The 26,284-nt window shown below is 40.6% G+C and overlaps 2 protein-coding genes across 5 annotated transcripts in view; one reads left to right on the plus strand and one right to left on the minus strand.

Moving 5' to 3' along the window:
- Nucleotides 1-26,284, plus strand: part of LOC143766439 (uncharacterized) — a 380,006-nt gene that overhangs the window by 299,440 nt on the left and 54,282 nt on the right. The window lies entirely within an intron of this gene.
- LOC143766427 (uncharacterized) overlaps nucleotides 1-26,284 on the minus strand; it is a 473,765-nt gene that overhangs the window by 202,260 nt on the left and 245,221 nt on the right. For 2 of the 4 annotated variants that reach the window (XM_077254105.1, XM_077254103.1), the window contains exon 1: nucleotides 637-702. The exons of the other annotated variants lie outside the window; for them this stretch is intronic. The gene's annotated coding sequence lies outside the window, so the exon portion shown is untranslated. Of the gene's footprint in view, nucleotides 1-636; nucleotides 703-26,284 lie in introns of those variants that run through there. 4 annotated transcript variants of the gene reach the window in all.

The raw sequence follows: 26,284 nt of genomic DNA on the forward strand, positions 1-26,284 counted from the left end.
TATGAAGGTTTCCCGACAATACTGTGTGGAGGCCCCGTACTATGAGAGTAATACATGTTTCTTTGGTTCCCGTCTTTCATAGATCAAAAAAATTGGGTTGGAGATACTGTGAGAACATTATACTGTGTGTGGGAGCCAAGAAAATGGCAATGTACAGTATCAAGAATGGGGATAAGTGAGGATTTATTATCTAGTGGTTTAGGTGGTAGAATATTGTGTGAGGCATTTTGTATTATTATAATGTGTGGAGGCTTCTGGGGGAACATTACACTGTGTGGGGCCCCGTACTATGAGAGTAATACAGGTTTCCTTGTTTCCCATCTTTCATAGTTGGGTCATTTGTATCCATCAGAAGAAAAGAAACAAAACCATTGTGAGTCTTATAAGGAGACAACACAAACCCCCTAAATATAACATTATATAACAACCCCACAATCTGTGACTCTTCAGGGTAAATCGCTCTCTCACCATTGGATTAGAGCTGATACTATGGAGCTAAAGGGACTAAACAGACTTTCTGTCACCTCCATAAAGGGGCACTTTTCCGTGTTTGTCAGAACTGTCCGTGGATTATTATTAGAGGGGATAGTTTCCCCCCCAATTAGAAGGGACACCTGTGGGTATTGGGGTCTTTACCTGCTACAGTTCTGGTGTGGACCCTCCACCCGCAGAGCCGCACTCCACATATATGGCAGTTCTGTGTGCACAAGACCTGTGATGAGGTCACAGGAGGGGAGGAGTCAGGGGTCACATGATCAGGGGCCTCAGTGTATGCAGGACTCTGCTGTGCTGGTTGTCATGGTGCTGGATGAGGGGAAGTTTATGTGTGGGGTCAGGAGGGGTTTACAGTGTGGATGTAGCAGAGCCGCGTGTGTACGAGGTGTACGGAGCGGAGCCGTGTGTGTACGAGGTGTACGGAGCGGAGCCGTGTGTGTACGAGGTGTACGGAGCGGAGCCGTGTGTGTACGAGGTGTACGGAGCAGAGCCGTGTGTGTACGAGGTGTACGGAGCAGAGCCGTGTGTGTATGAGGTGTACGGAGCGGAGCCGTGTGTGTACGAGGTGTACGGAGCGGAGCCGTGTGTGTACGAGGTGTACGGAGCTGAGCCGTGATTATAATCAGCCTTTGTGGGCTAAATGGAAATGGTTTTCTATCCTTGACCTTAAAGGGGTTATAATTTGATACACTTCAAGAAGGTTGATGTGTGGTGATGGGAGAGTGGGCTCAGTACTTGATCGAGTATTCAGGTATTTGGGTGTTATACTCAGAAGTTTAGCGGCTATTAGACAGCCAATAAACACTCGGGGATCGCCAGCCATACACAGTAATGCCATTGACATGCCGTATAGTACCATCAAGTCTGTATAAGACCTGGTGACGCCATGTTTGGAGCATTGTACACGGACATAGTGTAGGGAGAGTTGCTGCTGGTGTTACATTAAACCAACAGCCCTTTTCAGGACTAATTCAAATACAGGTGCTTCTCACAAAATTAGAATATCATCAAAAAGTTAATTTATTTCTGTTCTTCAATACAAAAAGTGAAACTCATATATTACCTAGAGTCATTACAAACAAACATTACAAACAAAGTATTTATCTATGTTAATTTTGATGATTATGGCTTACAGCCAATGAAAACCCAAAAGTCATTAGTGATGAGCGAATATACTTGTTACTCTAGATTTCCCAAGCACGCTCGGGTGTCCTCCGAGTATTTTTTAGTGCTCGGAGATTTAGTTTTCATCACTGCAGCTGAATGATTTACATCTCTTAGCCAGCTTGATTACATGTGGGGATTCCCTAGCAACCAGGCAACTCCCACATGTACTCAAGCTGGCTAACAGATGTAAATCATTCAGCTGCGGCAATGAAAAGTAAATCTCCGAGCACTAAAAAATACTCGAAGGACACCCGAGCGTGCTTGGGAAATCTCGAGTAATGAGTATATTCGCTCATCACTAGTCATTATCTCAGTAAATTAGAATAACTAATAGTGATGAGCGAATATATTCGTTACTCGAGATTTCCCGAGCACACTCGAGTGACCTCCAAGTATTTTTTAGTGTAAGGAGATTTAGTTTTCATCACCGCAGCTGAATGGTTATTGTGTTTTTATTGGTTCCCATTTACATATATACCTATTGTGCTGTTGATGTATACATAAAGTTTTTTTACAATTTAGCACACTTGCTGTGAATCCTACGTGTTCTTGGGACAGACATAATAGAGCAAAAGGTATATACCTATTTATGGTTTCTTGACTGTATCTTATGTAAATTTGCAGACGTTTGACTGGGTGTGCAACATACATTTGCAGTTTTTGTTTTCTCCCATAGGCTGTCCTTCTCTGAAGGCTTTTAGCACAGGTGTCTCTCATTTTGTGTCCAATTAGAATCCCCCCAAAAAATATTTGGTGCGGTCACAGAAGAGCATATCTCACAACTTTGCAGCCCTTACAAATTAATTTTCCTCCTATTGAGACACATTGATTGTTTTTTGACTGCACCTATAAAGAAAGATGCCAACAAAAACTGCCCACCCAAATATGGTATGATACCCTCACATTGAATTCCACCACATATACAGTATGATGACCTTCCTGTACCCCCCACCTCAACTCCCCTGGAAAAGTGTGGCGACCCAACACTGTATGATACCCCAACTGTTCAAATATGACCCCCACATACATTATAATGGCCCCCAGACAGTATAATCCCCCAGCACAACCATCCACACTGTGCAATGGCCCCCGTTAGCCCTTGAAACAATATAATCCACTCTACACAGCCTTCCAAACAGCATAAAGGCTCCCACCCAGCCCTCCACACAGTATGATGGACCCCACACAAAACTTCACAATTTAACCCCTTCATGACCCAGCCTATTTTGGCCTTAATGACCTTGCGATTTTTTGCAATTCTGACCAGTGTCCCTTTATGAGGTAATAACTCAGGAACGCTTCAACGGATCCTAGCGATTCTGAAATTGTTTTTTCGTCACATATTGGGCTTCATGTTAGTGGTAAATTTAGGTCGATAATTTCAGAGTTTATTTGTGAAAAAAACGGAAATTTGGCGAAAATTTTGAAAATTTCGCAATTTTCACATTTTGAATTTTTATTCTGTTAAACCAGAGAGTTATGTGACAAAAAATAGTTAATAAATTACGTTTCCCACATGTCTACTTTACATCAGCACAATTTTGGAAACAAATTTTTTTTTTGCTAGGAAGTTATAAGGGTTAAAATTTGACCAGTGATTTCTCATTTTTTACAACAAAATTTACAAAACCATTTTTTTTAGGGACCACCTCACATTTGAAGTCATTTTGAGGGTTCTATATGGCTGAAAATACCCAAAAGTGACACCATTCTAAAAACTGCACCCCTCAAGGTGCTCAAAACCACATTCAAGAAGTTTATTAACCCTTCAGGTGTTTCACAGCAGCAGAAGCAACATGGAAGTAAAAAATGAACATTTAACTTTTTAGTCACAAAAATGATCTTTTAGCAACAATTTTTTTATTTTCCCAAGGGTAAAGGGAGAAACTGGACCACGGACGTTGTTGTCCAATTTGTCCTGAGTACGCTGATACCTTATATGTTGGGGTAAACCACTATTTGGGCGCACGGCAGGGCTCGGAAGGGAAGGAGCGCCATTTGACTTTTTGAATGAAAAATTGGCTCCAATCTTTAGCGGACACCATGTCGCGTTTCGAGAGCCCCCGTGTACCTAAACATTGGAGCTCCCCCACAAGTGACCCCATTTTGGAAACTAGACCCCCCAAGGAACTTATCTAGAAGCATAGTGAGCACTTTAAACCCCCAGGTGCTTCACAAATTGATCCGTAAAAATGAAAAAGTACTTTTTTTTCACAAAAAAATTATTTTAGCCTCAATTTTTTCATTTTCACATGGGCAACAGGATAAAATGGATCCTAAATTTTGTTTGGCAATTTCTCCTGAGTACAACGATACCTCACATGTGGGGGTAAACCACTGTTTGGGCACATGGTAAGGCTCGGAAGGGAAGGAGCGCCATTTGACTTTTTGAATGGAAAATTAGCTCCAATCGTTAGCGGACACCATGTCGCGTTTGGAGAGCCCCTGTGTGCCTAAACATTGGAGCTCCCCCACAAGTGACCCCATTTTGGTAACTAGACCTCCCAAGGAACTAATCTAGATGTGTGGTGAGCACTTTGAACCCCCAAGTGCTTCACAGAAGTTTATACCGCAGAGCCGTGAAAATAAAAAATAATTTTTCTTTCCTCAAAAATGATTTTTTAGCCCAGAATTTTTTATTTTCCCAAGGGTAACAGGAGAAATTGGACCCCAAATGTTGTTTTCCAGTTTGTCCTGAGTACGCTGATACCTCATATGTGGGGGTAAACCACTGTTTGGGCGCACGGCAGGGCTCGGAAGGGAAGGCACGCCATTTGGCTTTTTGAATGGAAGATTAGCTCCAATCATTAGCGGACACCATATCGCGTTTGGAGAGCCCCTGTGTGCCTAAACATTGGAGCTCCCCCACAAGTGACCCCATTTTGGAAACTAAACCTCCCATGGAACTAATCTAGATGTGTGGTGAGCACTTTGAACCCACAAGTGCTTCACAAAAGTTTATAACGCAGAGCCATGAAAATAAAAAATAATTTTTCTTTTCTCAAAAATGATTTTTTAGCCCACAATTTTTTATTTTCCCAGGGGTAACAGGAGAAATTGGACCCCAAAAGTTGTTGTCCAGTTTCTCCTGAGTACGCTGATACCCCATATGTGGGGGTAAACCACTGTTTGGGCACAAGTCGGGGCTCGGAAGGGAGGTAGTGACATTTTGAAATGCAGGCTTTGATGGAGTGTTCTGCGTGCGTCACATTCCATTTGCAGAGCCCCTGATGTGCCTAAACAGTAGAAACCCCCCACAAGTGACCCCATTTTGGAAACTAGACCCCCCAAGGAACTTATCTAGATGTATAGTGAGCACTTTGAACCCCCAAGTGCTTCACAGAAGTTTATAACGCAGAGCCGTGAAAATAAAAAAATTTTCATTCCTCTAAAATTATGTTTTAGCAAGCAATGTTTTATTTTTGCAAGGGTAACAGGAGAAATTGGACCCCAATAATTGTTGCCCAGTTTGTCCTGAGTATGCTGGTACCCCATATGTGAGGGTAAACCACTGTTTGGGCACACGTCGGGGCTCGGAAGGGAGGGAGCACCATTTGACTTTTTGAACGCAAGATTGGCTGGAATCAATGGTGGCGCCACGTTGCGTTTAGAGACCCCTGATGTGCCTAAACAGTGGAAACCCCTCAATTCTAACTCCAACACTAACCCCAACACACCCCTAACCCTAATCCCAACCCTAACCCCAACACACCCCTAACCCTAATCCCAACTCTAGCCATAACCCTAATCACAACCCAACCCCAACACACCCTTAACCACAACCCTAATCCCAACCCTAACCCCAACCCAAACCACAACTTTAACCCCAACACACCCCTAACCCTAACCACAAGCCTATTCTTAATCCTATTTCCAACCCTAGCCCTAATTCCAACCCTAAGGCTATGTGCCCACGTTGCGGATTCGTGTGAGATTTTTCCGCACTGCGTTTTACCTGCGGATTTACCGCGGATTTCCAGTGTTTTTTATGCGGATTTCACCTGCGGATTCCTATTGAGGAACAGCTGTAAAACGCTGCGAAATCCGCACAAAGAATTGACATGCTGTGGAAAATAAAGCGCAGCATTTCCGCGCGGTATTTTCCGCACCATGGGCACAGCGGATTTGGTTTTCCATAGGTTTACATGGTACTGTAAACCTGATGGAACACTGCTATGAATCCGCAGCGGCCAATCCGCTGCAGATCCGCAGCCAAATCCGCACCGTGTGCACATAGCCTAATTCTAACGCTAACCCTAGTTCTAACCCTAACCCTACCCCTAGTTCTAACCCTAACCCTAGTTCTAACCCTAGTGGAAAAAATATATATTTTCTTTATTTTATTATTGTCCCTACCTATGGGGGTGATAAAGGGGGGGGGTCATTTACTATTTTTTTATTTTGATCACTGTGATAAGTTTACCACAGTGATCAAAATGTATATGGAACGCATCTGCCGGCCGGCAGATTCGGCGGGCGAACTGCGCATGCGCCCGCCATTTTGGAAGATGGCGGCGCCCAGGGAGAAGACGGACCGACTTCGGGAGGCTAGGTAAGTATGAGGGGGTGGTGGTGGGGGGATCGGAGGATGGGGGGAGCGGACAGGAGCACGGGGGAGCGGACAGGGGGACGGAGGGGGGTACCGGACAGAACGGAGGACTGGGGAGGAGATCGGGGGCGGTGGGGGGGGGGCAGAACATGATTTCCAGCCATGGCAGATGCTATTGCAGCATCGGCCATGGCTGGATTGCAATATTTCACCATTTTCATAGGTGAAATATTGCAAATTGCTCTGATTGGCTGTTGCACTTTCAACAGCCAATCAGAGTGATCGTAGCCACGTGGGGGCAAAGCCACCCCCCCTGGGCTGAAGTACAACTCCCCCTCTCCCTGCAGATCGGGTGAAATAGGAGTTAACCCTTTCACCCGATCTGCAGGGACGCGATCATTCCATGACGCCACATAGGCGTCATGGGTCGGATTGGCACCGACTTTCATGACGCCTACGTGGCGTCAAAGGTTGGGAAGGGGTTAATTACTCGCATTCATTATTATAGCCTTTCAAACAGTAAATGGGCTCTACATAGCCCTGAACACAGTATAATGGCCCCCACAAAGTGCAGAAAAAAGTATAATGGCCTTGCAAACAGTACAATGGCCCACAGATAACCCTTCAAACAGTATAATGGCCCCATATAGTCCACCATATAGTATAATGGCCACCACATTGCCTTCCGCATAGTATAATTGTCCACACATAGTCCTTAATACAATGGGCCACACAATGTACTCACTGATTTAAAAAAATAAAATACTCAACTCTCCTGGTTTCCCCACTGCTCCAGTCTCCATAGTCTGTGCTCTGAAACTCTTCACTTCTCGGCACATGGGCACAATTAAATGACGCACCGACAAAGGGAGAATGATGGAGGAGGGAGCTGACGGTTTCCCTATTTCATCATTGCTTTCAACTGTATTGGCATCCAGGATGCAGATACAATTGAACCTATGATGTTGGGTGGGACCCTCTGCCTCCCAAACCCCATAGCAGCTGCTAGGTTTGTGCCATTGGCGGTGCAACACTGCTTCCAACAACATTCTAGTCACCTCAGTACTCATCTGTCTAGATTGGAGTTGATTCCGGAAGATCCTCGCAGAAGTAACTCCAATCTAGCGACAAAGGAGAAAATGGTCAGTTCAGCCACATATGAAGAGGAAACGTGTGGTGCCAGAGGAAAAAGGTAGGTACAGAAATTCCAGCATCCAAATCTTCTTAAAACACTATTGAAAAAAAATGCATAAAAGGTCACAAGTCCGGTAACTATCTGTTACACGCAAACACGTTTCCGACTGCTGTCTTTATTCATTGCACATACAATTGTGAATTGGTCACAAACATGATCAAACATGACCAATCACAAGGAAAGAAGGTCACAGCAGGTAACAAAGCATGTGAGTAATATAGAGATTTGAAATCATGGTAATCAGGGGCGCACACAGAAATCATGGGGACCAGTAGAGCAGATCTCACTTTACAGCACTTACAGAGTAATTTTCCTCCTATTGAAGCCCTAGAGTCCCCTTTAATTGCTCCTATAAAGTGTGTTGCCAACTAAATTGCCCCCACAGTAAGATACCCCCAAAATAAATTCCAACAGAGTACTCTCCGCATGTACAGTATGATGATCCTACTGTACATGAGGCTGGAAAAAGGCATTTTGGTGCCCTAGGCAGTTAAAGCTGATGCCCCACCCACATGAACCCTCATCCCCATGTAAAGAAATAGGTCGGAGACTAATTTAACAGGACCCCTAACACTTCCCTCCCCCCTATAATAGGTCAGGTAACAAGCTCCGACGACCACTTCTGCTAGACTTGTTACCTTTTTCACCAAAAAATAACCCCAAAAGTAAAAAAGCAGTATACTTTAGAGGGGGAGGCTCAATAGGAAGTATGTTTATATAGATATGAAATCATTCATTTCTTGCTGACCATTTGCAGGGAAAAATAGCAATATTTATCCCTGACATCCTATATCTTAAGTGTCAAACCCAAGGACAGTCATGGGAACTAATATTACTTAACTGTAATGAGGGCCATTTGGTTTCAAATAGGTATGCAGCAGAGCATTTGCAACTAAACTGATGGTGATTTTGGTGCCATATTCCTCTATGGATAGTGATTCTGGTCTCATATTCCTGTACTGATGGCGATTGTGGTGACCTCTTCATGTAGTGATAGTTGTTCTGGTGCTGTATTCATGTACTATTGATGGTTCTGGTGAGGTATTCATGTAATGATTATGGTTCTGGAGCTGTATTCATCACCAGAACCATCATCAGAAAAGATGGGCGAACCCCAACAGTAAAATTCGGTGTCGGTACAGAACACCTACTTTTCGGGCACAGACACCAAACACCTACTGTTCGAGCACGGACACCGAACAAGGACTTCACAAACACCGGGTGTCATGCACATGACAGCGCAGCAAGCACTGCTTCTGATCAGTGGTGAAATTATCCCCGCCGGTCAGACAGCCACCATTCCCAAACTGTCAAAAGACAGCGTGAGCGCTCAGCTGTGATTGAAGGTATAAAGTTTACTTCAGGTCATGTTAAAAATATTTATTTCATATATTTATTTATTCAGGACTCTTTACCAGATGCAATACTCTAAAAGAAAATGTTGTGATTTTTCTTATAAAAATTTAGTGATTTATTGGATTGTCCACCAAAAAGCATCATTGCAGCAAAACATAAAATACAAGAAATAGTTTCAAAGAAATTGTCCATATCAAAGTTTGTTCCCCAATTTTCCTGGGACCCTGAATGGTTAATGGAATTTGTCTCTGTCAAGAGCATGGTTGAAGAAAGAAGCACGTGTTTAACTCACATATCAGCTGTCCATCTGATGTCTGTGTGAAGTGTGAGCGAAGTGTCCAAAGAGAGCCAAGAGACCTCCCTTCCTGTGGGTCATGTGTTATATATTTCCCACAGAGCACGTGTGCTCTCTACATGGTGTAATTTACCCTGAGCTAAATATACAGGAATAGCACATGTAATGTCAGCGAAACCTTCCACGAGGTTCAGTACAGAAATGAGTGTAATAAGAATACATCAATAACCAATAATTCATATTAACAATTCCCCCCTTTTGAGGGTGAAAGACATTAATTGGAACCCTCAAAGTAGATAAGTTCATCTTAAGGATAATCAGATCTTCTTTCTTTTCTTCTTTGGCAAAATAATTTAATGCCCATAATAATATCTATATCAGATTGTTGTTATACGTACTCAGTAACACAATGATGTAAATTCATGTTATGGTAAGCCATGACCAATATTCATATACAATATATAATCATACTTCCCTATATCTAAATTGAAGCATCTCAGGTCCGATCTTCATCATCTGATGTCATCTGGTCTTCATCTTGATGTCTTCTTCTTGGTTCTTTTAAAACAGTCTTTAGATGATAATTCCTTTGAAATAGATGATAGCATGTAGATATCGTAGAGACCGCGTGCTATGTGTCAATCAAAGTCCATAAATTCAAATGTTGATACGAAAGTCTGTAGATGAAATGTAGCAATGTCACCTTTAAAGATCTGGACTTACATTGGCTCACCTTGGATATTTCTGGAATCCTCCATGTCATACGCACTGGTCTTGGAACAGGTGTGACGTCTTTGGTCAGCACAGCAAGGGTTATAATGACTCTTCCTTGCTAAACATAGCACCATAACCAGTCCTTAGTCCTAATGCACAGGACACATGTCAGGGTTGTAGCATCCTGACAATTACCTTATTGTTCATCAGCTTTCATTGAAGCTTTATAGGTGATAGGAAACCACTGGAACATGATAAAAACACAATAACACAGTTCATCTTAGTATCATAGGATCATCGTCCTCTCCAATTGTGATTATCAGTTTAGATACTGCAATTGTTGTTGTCAGTGATGGATACTGCAGTCGTGGTTGTCAGTGGTGACAAGAATTGTAATTAACACAGTCTATTATTACTCAGAAATCATAGCATTGTTACCTTGTGGAACTTCTGGATATCGGCTATTTTCTTCTTGCCACTTTTAAGAATCAATTGAATTTAGAAATATGAAAAATCTTCATTAACATAACTCCAGTATCTTGCTTGAAGTCTTCATCCCTATTCTATAGCAAATCTGGTAATTTTCCTGACTTATAATATCACAGCATACCATTGCAATCAGTAATATCCATATAATTATTATCAGAATATTAATATAGAATTCATATTTGGAATAGTAAAGCAATAATAAATGATAACACATTGTTAACTATATTCTTCATGTGATAGAACATTTTTAAGTCATACGTGTAATTACCTTTTCAACCCAAAGATGTCAGTGTGTTTTTTATGTAGCAAGTATTTCCATCTTTATAACTAAAACTTTATTAATATAATATGTTTATTAGACCAATAATAAGTAAGAATGTATAACCATGAACCAAAATAAGAATATATGAGTGAATAAAATAATTAATAGTTGTATTTACTGAGAATTGAAACATTTTCCCTTATAATGGAACCATATCATCACTATATTTAATGAAGCAATATTCTTGTACTAGACATTACTTTACTAAATATTGATTTTTTTCTTGAGATAAAAAATAAAAATTAAGAATAAAAAATAAAGTAAGAATAAAAATGTAAAATGAAAAATAAAAATAAGGCCTTTATATGTTGTTGACAAATGCGGAGTAGTTATATTCTCAATAACACAGACCCTTAATATTTCCATTTTCTGAATGATTTCATATTTGTCATAACCTTGGATTACCAAAATATTTAAATTATGCAACTTTGCATGTAATATTTTCCTTAGTGTAAAGAAATTTCTCTTTTATGTTTCATCTTATTATACCCAATAGTACCTTATTAATATTTCTTCTTTATTAAAATGTGTGAAGAAGAGGTATTGATGAAACATGATGATGTTATCAGGATCAAAAACACATTTCCCCTAAAGAAAACAAAATATCATTTTATAAAATTATTAATTTATAAAAAACAAAATTAAAAATAATTATTTCATGAATAATCTGTGTAAATTCTATATCAGTTTTATGCCATATATTTGTCTGAAGATGTGTAAATAAATTAAAAATAACACTGAATACCATAAAATTATCATTTGGAAAAAATGATTCTAAATGTAGATTTTCTTGATAAATAATTTTGATGTGTGATTACACTTATCCACTATTATCTAAATCATGAAATAATAATTACTAAAAAAATATAAATATATGTTGAGTAGATAATATGTTATTATATCTTAATATTCTAATAATTTAACTGATTTATATTATTTCCTATAAACACAAGGTTTTTGTTTTTTCCAACATACCATGAGGTCTCCCATACATCACACATACCATGTTAGGCCGGGGTCACACATGCGTGTTTTACGGACGTAAGAGCGCAGAAACTACGTCCGTAAAACTCGCATTACATACGGCACAATTATTCTCAATGGGGCTGCTCCTATCAGCCGTATATTACGGATCCGTAATATACGGCTTTCTATGGCCGTACAAAATCGCAGCATACTGCGTTTGTCAGCGTATTGCGCAAAAAAATCGCCAATGAAAGTCTATGGGGGCGAGAAAAATACGGATTCCACACGGACCAGCAGTGTGACTTGCGAGAAATATGCAGCGGTGTTAGTGAAAAGTCGGTAATTCAATTGCCGGCTTTTCATTTCTCCTGCACAAACCCGACAGGATATGAGACATGGTTTACATACAGTAAACCATCTCGTATCCCATTTTTTTTTGCATATTCCACACTACTAATGTTAGTAGTGTGTATGTGCAAAATTTCAGCGCTGTAGCTGCTAAAATAAAGGGTTAAATGGTGGAAAAAATTGGCGTGGGCTCCCGCGCAATTTTCTCCGCCAGAATGGTAAAGCCAGTGACTGACGGCAGATATTAATAGCCAGGAGAGGGTCCATGGTTATTGGCTCCCCCCATGGCTAAAAACATCTGCCCCCAGCCACCCCAGAAAAGGCACATCTGGAAGATGCACCTATTCTGTCACTTGGCCACTCTCTTCCCACTCCCCTGTAGCTGTGGGATATGGGGTAATGAAGGGTTAATGCCACCTTGCTATTGTAAGGTGACATTAAGCCAGGTTAATAATGGAGAGGCGTCAATTATGTCACCTATCCATTATTAATCCAATTGTATGAAAGGGTTAAAAAACACACACACACATGATTTAAAAGTATTTTAATGAAATAAACACAGCGGTTGTTTTAATAATTTATTGCTCTCTCAATCCATTTGCAGGCCCTCGCATGGCAAAATAATAAACGCACAAGATACATACCCTCAGCTGAATCGTCATGTCCCACGAGGAAATCCATCTTAAGGGGTTAAAATATTTTACAGGCAGGAGCCCTGCAAATGCAGCTGTGCTCCGTGCCTGTAATCCCCGGCGAATGAATGAAATGTAGGTGATCCATATGGTGGATGTCCTCATATGACCTGGAGCGTGGGAAAAAGTTCCCAGGCTGCAGTTCATGAGAACATCCAGCAGGGGCGCATCACCGCGACTGAATGTAAGTATAGATCACTCTGCTTTCCTTTCAGCACCCGGGGATTACAGGCACGAGCGAGTGGTTTATCGCAGCTCGTGCCTGTAATATTAGTTAACCCCTTCAGATGGATTACCTCGTTGGACGTGATAGGACATCAGAAGGTATGTATCTTGTGCGTTTATTATTTTGCCAAGCGAGGGTGTTGCTGATGGATTGAGAGAGCAATAAATTATTAAAACAACCGCTGTGTTTATTTCATTAAAATACTTTTAAATCATGTGTGTGTGTGTGTGTTTTTTAACCCTTTCATACAATTGGATTAATAATGGATAGGTGTCATAATTGACGCCTCTCCATTATTAATCTGGCTTAATGTCACCTTGCAATAGCAAGGTGGCATTAACCCTTCATTACCCCATATCCCACCGCTACAGGGAGTGGGAAGAGAGTGGCCAAGTGCCAGAATAGGCGCATCTTCCAGATGTGCCTTTTCTGGGGTGGCTGGGGGCAGATGTTTTTAGCCAGGGGGGCCAATAACCATGGACCCTCTCCTGGCTATTAATATCTGCCGTCAGTCACTGGCTTTACCACTCTGGCGGAGAAAATTGCGCGGGAGCCCACGCCAATTTTTTCCGCCATTTAACCCTTTATTTTAGCAGCTACAGCGCTGAAATTTTGCACATACACACTACTAACATTAGTAGTGTGGAATATGCAAAAAAAATGGGGATATGAGATGGTTTACTGTATGTAATCATGTCTCATATCCTGTCGGGTTTGTGCAGGAGAAATGAAAAGCCGGCAATTGAATTACCGACTTTTCACAGATATCGCGCTGAATGAAATCTAAATACAGAATATATATATATATGTGTCTCTATGACATATATATATATATATATATATATATATATATATATATATATATATATATATATACTGTATATATGTTTTAATGAACATTTGAGCACATAAATCCATTAGATGTCAGTTTTGCAAGCCTGCGCGAAAATCTCGCAGTACGGATGCCATACGGATTACATACGGAGGATGCCATGCGCAAAATACGCTGACACACCCTGACTACGGATCAATATTTTGGGAACATTTCTCCGTATTACAGCCGTAGTACGGACGTATAATACGTGGCGTATTGTCTTACGCCAAGTGTGACCCCAGCCTTACTCTTGAGTTATATTCCCTCTTAGCAGCTGCTCTTACGCTCATCTGTCAGCCATCACTCAGACTGTGATGCGTATATTGTATATGTTCAAACCACATATTCCACATACAAAGGTATGAATGTTAGAAAATATTAAAAGCACACAAAAACTAAATGTAGATTCAGTTAGTTATATATTATTTCTTTGAACTGTTAAATATATAAAATCATGCAGTTATTACAACTTCCTGTGTAAATAAAGACATAAATCCATGAAGAGATTTTTGTTCAAATTCTGCTTTGAAATGAAAATTCTAAGGAAAAATAAAAGATAAAGTTAAATATCATATTCATCCAGAAACAATACAATTTAACTATCTTATCAGTCTGCTATTCCTGGTATGTCCACTGGCTGCAATATCATCACCATCATCCATCTTTCCTGATCCCTCTCACCCTGTATCCATCTGCTATTCCTGGTATGTCTACTGGCTGCAATATCATCACCATCACCCATCTTTCCTGATCCCTCTCACCCTGTATCCATCTGCTATTCCTGGTATGTCCACTGGCTGCAATATCATCACCATCGCCCATTTTTCCTGTTCCCTGTCACCCTGTATCCATCTGCTATTTTTTTCCTTCTCTATTTTCTTCCTGCATGTTTTCCCACCTTAATTCTTTGATGCTAAAACACAGTTGGCTTTATCTTTCCATTTGAATCTGACTTTTTCCATTTTCATGTTCCCTTCTGACTTCTAAATAATCCCCTCCTGTGTCTGTGACCAGTCTCCCTGCTGCCTCTCCCTCCTGATCACACCTGGCCTATTTCATGTACACTTAGCTTGTTATAAATTCAGAGTCTCAGGTCTGTTTTGACCGTGGTCTGTCTCTATAAGGATGTCTCTAAAAGGATACAGCAGAAATATGCCAGAAATGAGCCACTAACTTCTGGTTCCTTCTCCTCTGCTTTCAAACATGCCACAATCACACCTTTCCTCAAAAAGCCATCCCTTGACCCGAGCGCTATGTCCAGCTATCGCCCCATATCTTTGCTCCCATTTGCTTCCAAACTCCCTGAGCAGCATGTCCACGCTGAACTTTTCTCTCACCTTGCATCAAACTCGCTTTTCGATGACCTACAATCTGGCTTCCGTCCCCACCATTTCACTGAGACTGCCCAGACCAAACTTACAAATGACTTACTTACAGCCAAAGCTAACAGCCTATTATCTATACTCCTCCTCCTAGACCTGTCCCCTGCCTTCGACACAGTTGACCACTGCCTCCCACTACAGATCCTCTCTTCCCTTGGTGTCAAAGACCTTGCCCTATCCTTGATCTCCTCATACCTTACCAACAGCACATTTAGCGTTTCCTACTCCCATACTACCTCTTCATCTTGCACCCTCTCTGTTGGTGTCCTTCAAGGCTCTGTCCTAGGACCCCTTCTCTTTTCCATCTATACCCTTGGCCTGGGCCTACTCATAAAGTCCTATGGCTTCCAGTACCATCTATATGCTCATGACACTCAGATCTACCTCTCTGGCCCAGATGTTACCTCTCTCTCTCCAGAATCCCAGCGTGTCTATCAGCCATATCTTCCTTCCTTCTTCTCCTCTCGCTTCCTCAAACTCAATGTGGACAGATCTGAACTAATTATCTTTCCTCCATCTCGCACACCTTCCCTACCTGATCTATGTATCACAATAAATTCACACTTTCCCCTGTCCCGGTAATCCACTGCCTCAGAGTAACCCTAGATTCTGCCCTGTTCTTCAAACCACACATCCAAGCTCTCGCCACCTCCTGTCGCCTTCAACTCAAAAATATTTCCAGAATCAATCCTTTCCTCAACCCTCACTCTACCAAAATGCTTGTGCATGCCCTAATCATCTCCCGCGTCGACTACTGCAACATCCTCCTTTGTGGCCTACCTTCTAACACTCTCGCACCCCTCCAGTCTGTCCTTAACTCTGCTGCCCAACTAATTAATCTCTCTCCTCGCTACACTCCTGCTTCCCCTCTTTGCAAATCCCTTCACTGACTCCCAGTTTCTCAGCGTATCCAGTTTAATCTACTAACACTGACCTACCAGGCCATCCATAACCTTTCTCCTTATATTTCCGAACGAATCTCTCAATATCTTCCCTCACATAATCTCCGGTCCTCCGAAGACCTCCTTCTCTCTTCCACACTTATTTGCTCCTCACCCAATCGCTTCCAAGACTTCTCCCGAATATCCCCCATCATCTGGAATTCTGTGCCCCAAAACGTCCGGTTATCCACCATATTTGGATCCTTCAAACGGAACCTGAAAACCCATCTCTTCAAAAAAAGCTTACAACCTGTAATGACCACACGGCCAACTCAACACCATCGGAGCTACTGCAGCCCCCGACCTACCATCTCCTACGGTCCTCTTCCCTCTGTACCAGTCTGCCATTGTTAGTTTGTTTACTGTAAGTGATATTTGTATTATGATGTAACCCAGTGTAATGTACAGCACCATGGAATTAATGGTGCTATATACGGTAAATATTAATAATAACAATAATAATAGTAATATGTATGTATTTAATGTATATATTTAATATAATTCTAAGTATTATTACTTTAGTAAACTTTAATTATTTCACTATACATATAAAAATACAGTTATACAATCTCTACTTATACAAGTATACTATATATATTGTATAAATATATAGCTACAAAAACTATAGAACTACAGAATTATACTGTGTGAAATAGTTAAAAATAACTAAATAATACATCGTATAACACTTTTATACAACATATAATTACATTTTTAGCCAATTCCTAAATCAAATCTTATTTCTCTGTCGATAATGTCCTAAAAAGCTCTATTCAACATTACCATTTTTAAACTAACAGATTCTTTCAAAAACCTCGATAATGGAGTCTTAAGTTTACCCCCCATGATGTCACTTTCAGATATCACCTGCTTCTGTCTGTCAGTTTCCATTTGTCTCTTTACAGAGAAGTCAGAACCTTGAATTTTTAACTCTTTCTGTGCAACCTTTTCAGTGGACCTTTGGATCATTTGATAGGGCTTATAACACGATTCTCATGTTTTCTTGCAAAGTCAAGGGATTGTGCACATTCAAATAAAGAATCTTTTTGTGAGCAAGAACACGAGATACAGAATTTAGGAGTCCAAATTTGTTCACAAAACATTTTATCATTGTGTTCTGACATTATTAATGAGAGTTCTGTACAACCGTTCAAATATGGACATGAATGTAAAGGTAGATTCTTTCAAGCCAATCCTTAATTTTAAAAGAATATCAATATCTGGAATATTTTCATTTAAATCCACAGAAAATGAGAAAATGAGAATTTTTAATCTGTCTGTATCTTTTAATCCTTCATGTTATCACAAGACATTTTTAATGTTAAGAGTCTAGAAAAAGTTACAGGAAGCCACATTTTAAGCAACTGATTTTTCTCCTCATTAGTTAAATGAAACAAGCAAAATTCTCAAATAGCTCTGAATTTCTGCACACATGGATTTTATCATATGCAGGAATGATTTTGCATAATTTTAACAAATTTTTCCTATCTTTAATTTGGAGTTGGGCCTCTGAGTTGTCTTCTATTGTTAGTGGCCTTTGTACATCTGTCTCTTGTACGTCTTTTACATCAATTCTCATGTGTCCTCCCCCATTTCCTCCATCTATTTTCACGTCTTCAGACATAAGGCCACCTTGAGTGGCCATTACAGACACGTGTCTCACATCTTGTTCCATCTCCACATTACAGTCAATCTCGAGAACATCGCTACTTTCCTTTGACACTATTTTTACACAATCATTTTTGGATTTTTGTGACACAAACTTGTGAAATACGTCTATCAACTGTAAAATATTTTTCAATTTCTCTTTTTCTTTGTTAAAAGTCATCAGCTTAGAATCTAAAATTAGATTTTTCCTTTCACATTCTGCGTATAGACTGAGCCATAAAACTTCTAAGTTAGACTCATCTAGGCATAAATTTCAGTCTTCTTTGCTTAGAAAAAGTAGTAATAACATCCATTTTCTTATCATGAAATATCTCAGCTTGTAGTTCCTTTGTTGGACAAAGCAGGTCTCTGGTCATCAGCACGTCTATCTTTAGTACGTCTGGCACTTCTAGTACTTCCGCTACTTGACAATCCATCTGGCACCTCTTAGTACTCACTCGAAGGCTCTCTCTGATCCTTGTGACTTGAAGTATTGTAGTGGAATTCCGGAAAACTTGCACAACTGATGTTTAGCAAAGCTATTCTCTCTTCCTCTGTGTGCAAGTAGAAGGAAATCCATGAAAAATAGCACAAAAAATCAGGTATGGCTGGCTCTTCAAATGTTAAAAATACTTATTTTGTATATTTATTTATTCAGGACTCTTCACCAGATGACATACTCTAAATAAAATGTCATGATATTTCTTATAAAAAATGAAATGTAATGGTTTATTTAATTGTCCACCAAAAAGCATCATTGCAGCAAAACATAAAATAGACGAAATAGTTACAAAGAGATTGTCCATTTGTCCATATCAAAGTTTGTTCCCCATCTTTCTTGAGATTCTGAATGGTAAATGGCATCTGTCTCGGTCAAAAGCATGTTAGAAGTTCCTCAAGTGGCGAACTCACATACCAGCTGTTCATTTCATCTGAAGTCTGTGTGGAGTGTGTGAAGTGAAAGAAGAGAGTGAATAGGCCTCAACAGCGCCCCCCCTCCCTCCTGTGAGTCAAGGTTATATATGTCCCATTGAGCATGTATTCTCTCTATGTGGTGTTAACTTTTACTCTGAGCTAAAAATACAGGAGCAATACATGCAATGTCAGCAAAAGGCAATGTGCTTAGTATAGAATTGAGTGTAATAAATGAATAACCAATAATACATATTTAATATATTTAATATAATTCATTCACTAAATGCTAAAACTGACCTGCCAGTATGATTCTCCAGATCATTACGAGTTCAGAGACATCAAACATGTCTAGGCTGTTTTTTCTTTAATTAGTGAAAATATTCAAAAGTTTGTAAAAAAAACTTTTTTGCTATTTTCCCAGACCCGTAGCGTCTCCATTTTTCAGGATCTAGGGCTGGGTGTGGGCTTATATTTTGCGTGCCAATCTGACGTTTTTACTGACATCATTTTGGTGTATATACGATTTTTTTGATCGCCCGTTATTGCATTTTATTGCAATGTTGAAGCAACCAAAAAAACGTAATTCTGGCATTTCGATTTTTTTCCTCGCTATGCCGTTTACTGATTGGATAAATTATTTTTATATATTGATAGATGGGGAAATTCTGAAAGTGGAGATCCCAAATATGTGTATATTTGATCTTTTTTAATTGTTTTATTTTGAAAGGGGCCGATTTGAACTTTTATTTTTTTTAAAACAAACATTTTTTTTTACTTTTTATTTGCTTCAATAGTCCTCATGGGAGACCAGAAGCTGCGAACATCCGATTGCTTGTGCTACATAGAGCAGGGCTGCATGTTAGCTGATCAGATCAGCTCTCATGTGCCATGTTCATCATCAGAGCCAGCATCAAACAGGGGGAGGCGTCCAATGACGGATTCTGCCCGTCATTGGACATTAAGGGGTTAAACAGACTGTTTATTTGTTGGCTGTGAAGATCCAGTGTTTTCTTATAAGCATTATGTTAGCCCCAAACTTGTATGACATCATCCTCTAATCTCTGTGTGAGTATGAGTGTTTTTATTTTAATGAGGCCAAACATGAGGAATGACAAAGAGATATCCTAGTAGTGGATAATCCCTTTTAACAAAATACAATTTTCTTTTAAAACATTTACAACATTATGAACATGAAAAAGGCTTCTCCCCTGTGTGACCTTTCGTAAGTTTATTAAGGGTTGACTTGTGTGTAAAACATTTCCCACATTAAGAATATGAAAAAGCCTTCTCCCCTATGTGAATTCTTTGGTGACTAAGAAGAGATGATTTATTAACAAAACATTTCTCACATGCTGAACATGAAAAAGGCTTCTCCCCTGTGTGAGTTCTCTGATGTTTTTTAAGATTTGTTTTCTCAACAAAACATTTCCCACATTCTGAGCAGCAAAAAGGCTTCTCCCCTGTGTGGATTCTCTGGTGTTTTCTAAGATTTGTTTTCTCAACAAAACATTTCCCACATTCTGAGCAGCAAAATGGCTTCTCCCCTGTGTGGGTTCTCTGGTGTATAACAACATCTGATTTCCGTTTAAAACATTTCCCACATTCTGAACATAAAAAAGGCTTCTCCACTGTGTGAGTTCTCTGATGGTTATCAAGAAGCCATTTCCGGCTAAAACATTTCCCACATTCTGAACATGAAAATGGCTTTTCCCCTGTATGTGTTCTTTGGTGTATAACAACATCTGATTTCTGGTTAAAACATTTCCCACATTCTGAGCAGCAAAAAGGTTTCTCCCCTGTGTGGGTTCTCTGGTGTATAACAACATCTGATTTCCATTTAAAACATTTCCCACATTCTGAACATAAAAAAGGTTTCTCCACTGTGTGAGTTCTCTGGTGGTTATCAAGAAGCCATTTCCGGCTAAAACATTTCCCACATTCTGAACATGAATAAGGCTTCTCCCCTGTGTGGGTTGTCTGGTGGTTATCAAGATGTGCTTTCCTTATAAAACATTTCCCACATTCTGAACATGAAAAAGACTTCTCCTTTGTGTGGATTCTCTGGTGGCTATCAAGAGGTGCTTTCTGGCTAAAATATTTCCCACACTTGGAATAAGAAAATTTATTCTTCGCTGTATGAATTTTTTGATGCTTATGAAAAAAATTTTCAAGGGGAAAACTATTTCCGCATTCTGAAACTGAAAATGACTTCTTCTCTTTAGGAGCAGTTCGTTTTTGTATGCTTATTTTGTGACTTTGATTTTCCTTAGTAGTCGGTAATAAATCATAAGACAAGACCTGTTTCAAAGGATCAGATGACAGGTCTTTGCTGTGAAGGGATGATGGTATATCTGGAGTAATGGCAGTCACTTCAATAGAATCCTGTGTGATCTCAAGATCATCTGATTTAAAAATTGAAGATTTCAGCTGTCCCTCTGATCTCCTGGTACAGTCATCTGCTAAGAATAAAACCAATTATTATTTTTGAATAAATTATCCTTTAATTTTATATCTTTGAACACTTCTACTTAAACTGTCAGTAAAAATATAACGTTATGCAAAAATATTGAATTATTCATCAATACAAGTCTAATAGAAAGCCTCATAGGATGAACTGTTTGTTCATTCTGTATCCCGAATATGGAATGAAAAGCCACCAAACAATGTTATGTAGGCAAAAATAATACCAATAAAAACTTCTATTCATCTCACAAAAAATAAATCACCACTCGGGTCCATCATCTTTCAATGGAAAAACAGAGGTTTCCACTATATTAGTGGCTGAAATTCTCTTGAAAAGCACCATGGCTTCCATAAACCAATCCAGCAATATCTGATCTTCCAAAGTCAAATCTTCACCTCACTTCTGGGCCTTGCAGTGTGCCCAAACCACATTTAGTATCCATGTATTTGGCATTACTATTGTGAGAAGAACCCACTTAATTTACAATGTGCACATCTCCTGGAGCACAATCTGGGCACTATGTGTCGGGTACTAAAATTAAAAAAAGTGCAATTTTTACTCTCCAACATCCACTGCATGCTAATATCCAGAAAGTGGCTGTGGAGTCAAAATATTCCCTACTTCTAAAGATTAATTCATTCGGGGTTATAATTTCCAAAATAGTGTCACTTTATGGGAATATCTACTGATCGAGTTTTCTGCACGTTTGTCACATTAGGCCTTCTGCACATATTGTGTCCCATCTCCTCTGGTATCTGCTCCTGCAACGTCTGCTTCTGTCACCAGGAGTCGCCTTTTTCATTCTGCAGGCAGCGCTGGTAGTGGAGGAGACATGGGAACCAGAAGATTCAGGAGAATTTTGAAAATAATTTGTAAGGTCCACTTGTTTCCTATTATCTTTTGTGAAGAATTCCAAAGTTATCACCACATAAAGTGACACAAGTCAGATATGAAAAATGGGCCCTGATTAGGAACACAACACTCCACATATAAAAAGCAAAGGGGCTGACAGCACTCACTCCTCTAGGGCGCCCGTTCCTTGTCCAGGGAACCTTCCTGGATATTCCAAAGTCATCCAATAAAAAATGAACAGCGCTCCACCCAGGTGTAGAAATCTTCAGGTAACTCTTTATTCAGCCACAGAATACATAGCGACGTTTCGAACAGATACTGGTCTTTATCAAGCATACATTACAATCAAGGGGGCCTGTCTTAAGTAGTGTGAATGCCAGACAATGCACCAATCACTACCAAGTCCAGCCCACATCACATAAATAACACTTATTGTATATAAAAAAGACATCAGACATCAATGTACATATGTACCATTACGTGCACATAACCACCCATTAAAAAACAGTAATTTGCATAATAAAACAAAAGATCCTCTCATATTCTGCTTATACCCGGCGTCTCAGCTTCCTGTGTCTTCATCTCCATGAGAACCATCAGCCAATCGGTAATCGCATTACTCCAGATTTGTTCATAACTGTGGTATCCAATCGAAGATCATGGTGTCAGAAGCAAGACTACCCTATCCCCGCATCTCATACAAACAACACCATATCCCTCACCCAATCAGTGAATCCCCTTCACTAAAGAGCACATCCAATGCCACAGGTCTATGTACTCTAACCGGGTCACAAAAGTTCAATCGTGGCATCACAGGGGAGCGCCGGCGCAAAGAGCACATGACAGGCCCTCACCACATGACCGCAACAGCGGACCGCCCCCGCCGCATCGCGCCAACCCCAGACGCCTGAACAAGCACCAGTGGGAGGTGCAAACGCGCCCCCACCCCCGGCCGCCCACACAGGCATCAGTGGGAGGCGCGAGCGCACGAACATAGGGAACGCCCCCAATCGCGGTCGCAGCGAGAAAAGCCCCCGCTCCATAGCGCACGCGCGCCATTACCCAACCACTACAAGAAACATCACCCACATCATAAACGCTGGGGGAGCAGTCATGCAGCCGCGCACGCGCGCCGCACCTCTACGGAGAAGCCAAGCCAAGCAAGGCCTCACCACAGAGGAAACCACGTGCATGCGCAGACCACGCGAGGCTCCATCCACTCATATGCGTAAAGGACCTAGAACATGTATATACAACCATATCAACAGGCAATATAAATACAGTATATTCTGGCATGATATATAGCTCTATCATCAGGGGAAAGGTGCTCAAATTACCCCAGATAGAAAACCCACCTTAATAGAAAAAAAGGGGGGGGGAATAAAGCAAAAGAGAAAACAAATAAAATCACTCAAAATAACGGCAAACTGAGATAGTCAGAAGGCAAGGATAAAGATTTCTTTATTATCAATAAGTATAGCATAAGCTACATATCCACCATTCACTTAATCAATCCAGCCAACGACTGTCCCAGATTGCCCTGCAAAAAACATAACACAATATTAACAAAATATATACAATTCCAGTGTCATTAAAAACAATAATACACCAACGTTCTAGCTGCTCTGAGGGGTATAAGGCCTATCACATACAGAACTGTAAATTAAAGTCCAAATTGAGACCCTTGGGTTGTAGAGACCCAATGTGTAAATCCATCTCATTTCTTTAGTTTTTAGAATCTGTACCCTATCACCCCCTCTCCTCAATGTAGGGACACTATCAATCACCCTGAAACGTAGTTGGTTAACAGAATGCCTCTTTTCTACAAAATGTTTAGGTATTGGTAAATCCGTTAGACCCGTTCTGATGGTACTCTTGTGTTTGCTAATGCGGGCCTTTACCTCCATAGTTGTCTCCCCCACATAAGTCAAGCCACACGGGCACACAATCATGTATACCACGTAGCTTGACAAACAGGTATATCTGTCCTTCAAAAAAATCTTCTTGCCTGTGTGAGGATGATCAAAAAATTCACCTTTCAGCATATTGTTGCAACAGGCACAGCCTAGGCAAGGAAAATTACCATGCCTGGCTGTGCTCAAAACCTGCTGTATTAGAGTTTTCTCTGTGCCTATATCCGACTTCACTAGTTTATCTTTCAGGTTCCGTCCCCTCCTAAATGACATCATTGGATAGGACCTGAAACCCAAAACAGACAGGAGTCCCCGTTGTAACAAAGTCCAATGTTTTCTCAAAACTCTGCCAATCTGATTGCTGGCAGAGTTATACGTCGACACAAATGGGATACGTTCACACGGCTGCCTAGTAGATAGCCCATTCCGGATATCTGCATGTGGCAGTCCGCAAGCCCTTTTTCTGAACCTATCCACCTCATCTCTCAGGTATATCCCCTCTTCAAAAATGTACCACACATCTCATCAAGTCGGGAATCAACTCTTTCCTCATCCGACACTATCCGTCGAACCCGTAGCAGTTGACTCCAGGGCAAGGAGCCAACCATCCTCCTTGGGTGATTGCTGTCAAACAATAAAAGACTATTCCTGTCTGTGTCTTTCACATATATATCAGTCTTCAGCCCAATCCCATCTCTACACAAGGGGATCCAAAAACTGTATCTGAGTTGTTGAATGGGTAAGGGTAAACTGCAACTCTGGATAAATACCATTGAGTTCACCCCAGAACTCCTCAAGTTCCTTCAGATCTCCATCCCAAATCACAAAGATATCATCAATGTAGCGCCACCAGGCTCTGACGTGGCACCAAAGGTTGGAATTGTACACAAACCTGTCCTCAAATACCGCCATGTAGATGTTGCTTCTGACACCATGATCTTCGATTGGATACCACAGTTATGAACAAATCTGGAGTAATGCGATTACCGATTGGCTGATGGTTCTCATGGAGATGAAGACACAGGAAGCTGAGACGCCGGGTATAAGCAGAATATGAGAGGATCTTTTGTTTTATTATGCAAATTACTGTTTTTTAATGGGTGGTTATGTGCACGTAATGGTACATATGTACATTGATGTCTGATGTCTTTTTTGTATACAATAAGTGTTATTTATGTGATGTGGGCTGGACTTGGTAGTGATTGGTGCATTGTCTGGCATTCACACTACTTAAGACAGGCGCCCTTGATTGTAATGTATGCTTGATAGGAACACAACACTGTCTGCAGGAAGTGGTTAAATCTGATTATTTTGGACACTCCCTTCTGTAGTCAAAATCTGAGTATAGACAATAATACATCTACTGAAATGATCAAACTCAGCAGTCTTCTTCAATAAAAAATAAGTAATTAGTGGTGAAACCTCTCTGGGGTAATTAGAGTATGGGGCTCGGTGGCTCTTGGTAATCTAAACTATTGTAAGGGCCAATATTTTCTGTCAGAGGATTTTCAAGAGGAAATATTGGACATTTAAGGATAACTTTTTGTAATAGTGCAGAGCTGAGGTGTCTTAAATTTAGATCTCGGGCATTTGGCAGAAGAAATGGAGACCCTTTTTTAAAGATACTAGGGAGTTGTAGATTCACATAAGTGAGGCAGGCCGATCCCAGCACAATCAAACTATATTAAGGATCAATCTGTAAAAAAAATACATTTTTTTATTCTATGTTGCATCTCTAACAACAACATATGTTTGAGGGGAGAGCTCCAAGACTAAACTAACACTCATTCATGATGGAACATTGGAGCTACTGTGAGTCCTGACCAGAAGAGAAAAGAAAGTATTAGCGCCCCCATTTCAGGAGAGATTGTGCAGTAATCTGAATTTCTTAGGATTGAAAACATTATGCAATTTAGGACGTGGAGTGAATCCATAATACCAGGGCTCAAGCCATGCCAACACATCTCCTGAAGGAGTGATTCAATGTACATGTGCATCTCACAAAATTAGAATATCATCAAAAAGTGAATTTATTTCACTTCTTCAATACAAAAAGTGAAACTCATATATTGAGAGACCCTGACGAAGGACGCTGTTCCTTTGAAACGCGTTGGTTAGAACTTTGTCCCTAGTGCCGCTCCGTAGTTTCCCAGCGGTGATGTCACACGCTCAGCTCCCTGTCGGCCATCTTTCCCCGTGCTCGTATCCAGGGACGCCACCGGCCGGGGCTCTCCCTGGCTCTACGTAGCCTTTGTGCAGCACCTCTGTGTGTTAGCACTTCTACATTTGCCGACCCACCGCCCCATCTACTTACCTGACACTGGACGTTCCACCTCACAGCTCCACGCTCAGCTCCGCACCTGACATCCTGGTGCCTGGATTCTGGCTGGTTATACAATCACATCTACCGGCACATCCACAGCCTCTCCACATGAACTATACAAACCACAGGTATGACTACCATTAATCCTGGGGGGTCTTT

The sequence above is a fragment of the Ranitomeya variabilis genome, chromosome 4 (assembly GCF_051348905.1).
Source record: "Ranitomeya variabilis isolate aRanVar5 chromosome 4, aRanVar5.hap1, whole genome shotgun sequence".
Classification (NCBI taxonomy): domain Eukaryota; kingdom Metazoa; phylum Chordata; class Amphibia; order Anura; family Dendrobatidae; genus Ranitomeya; species Ranitomeya variabilis.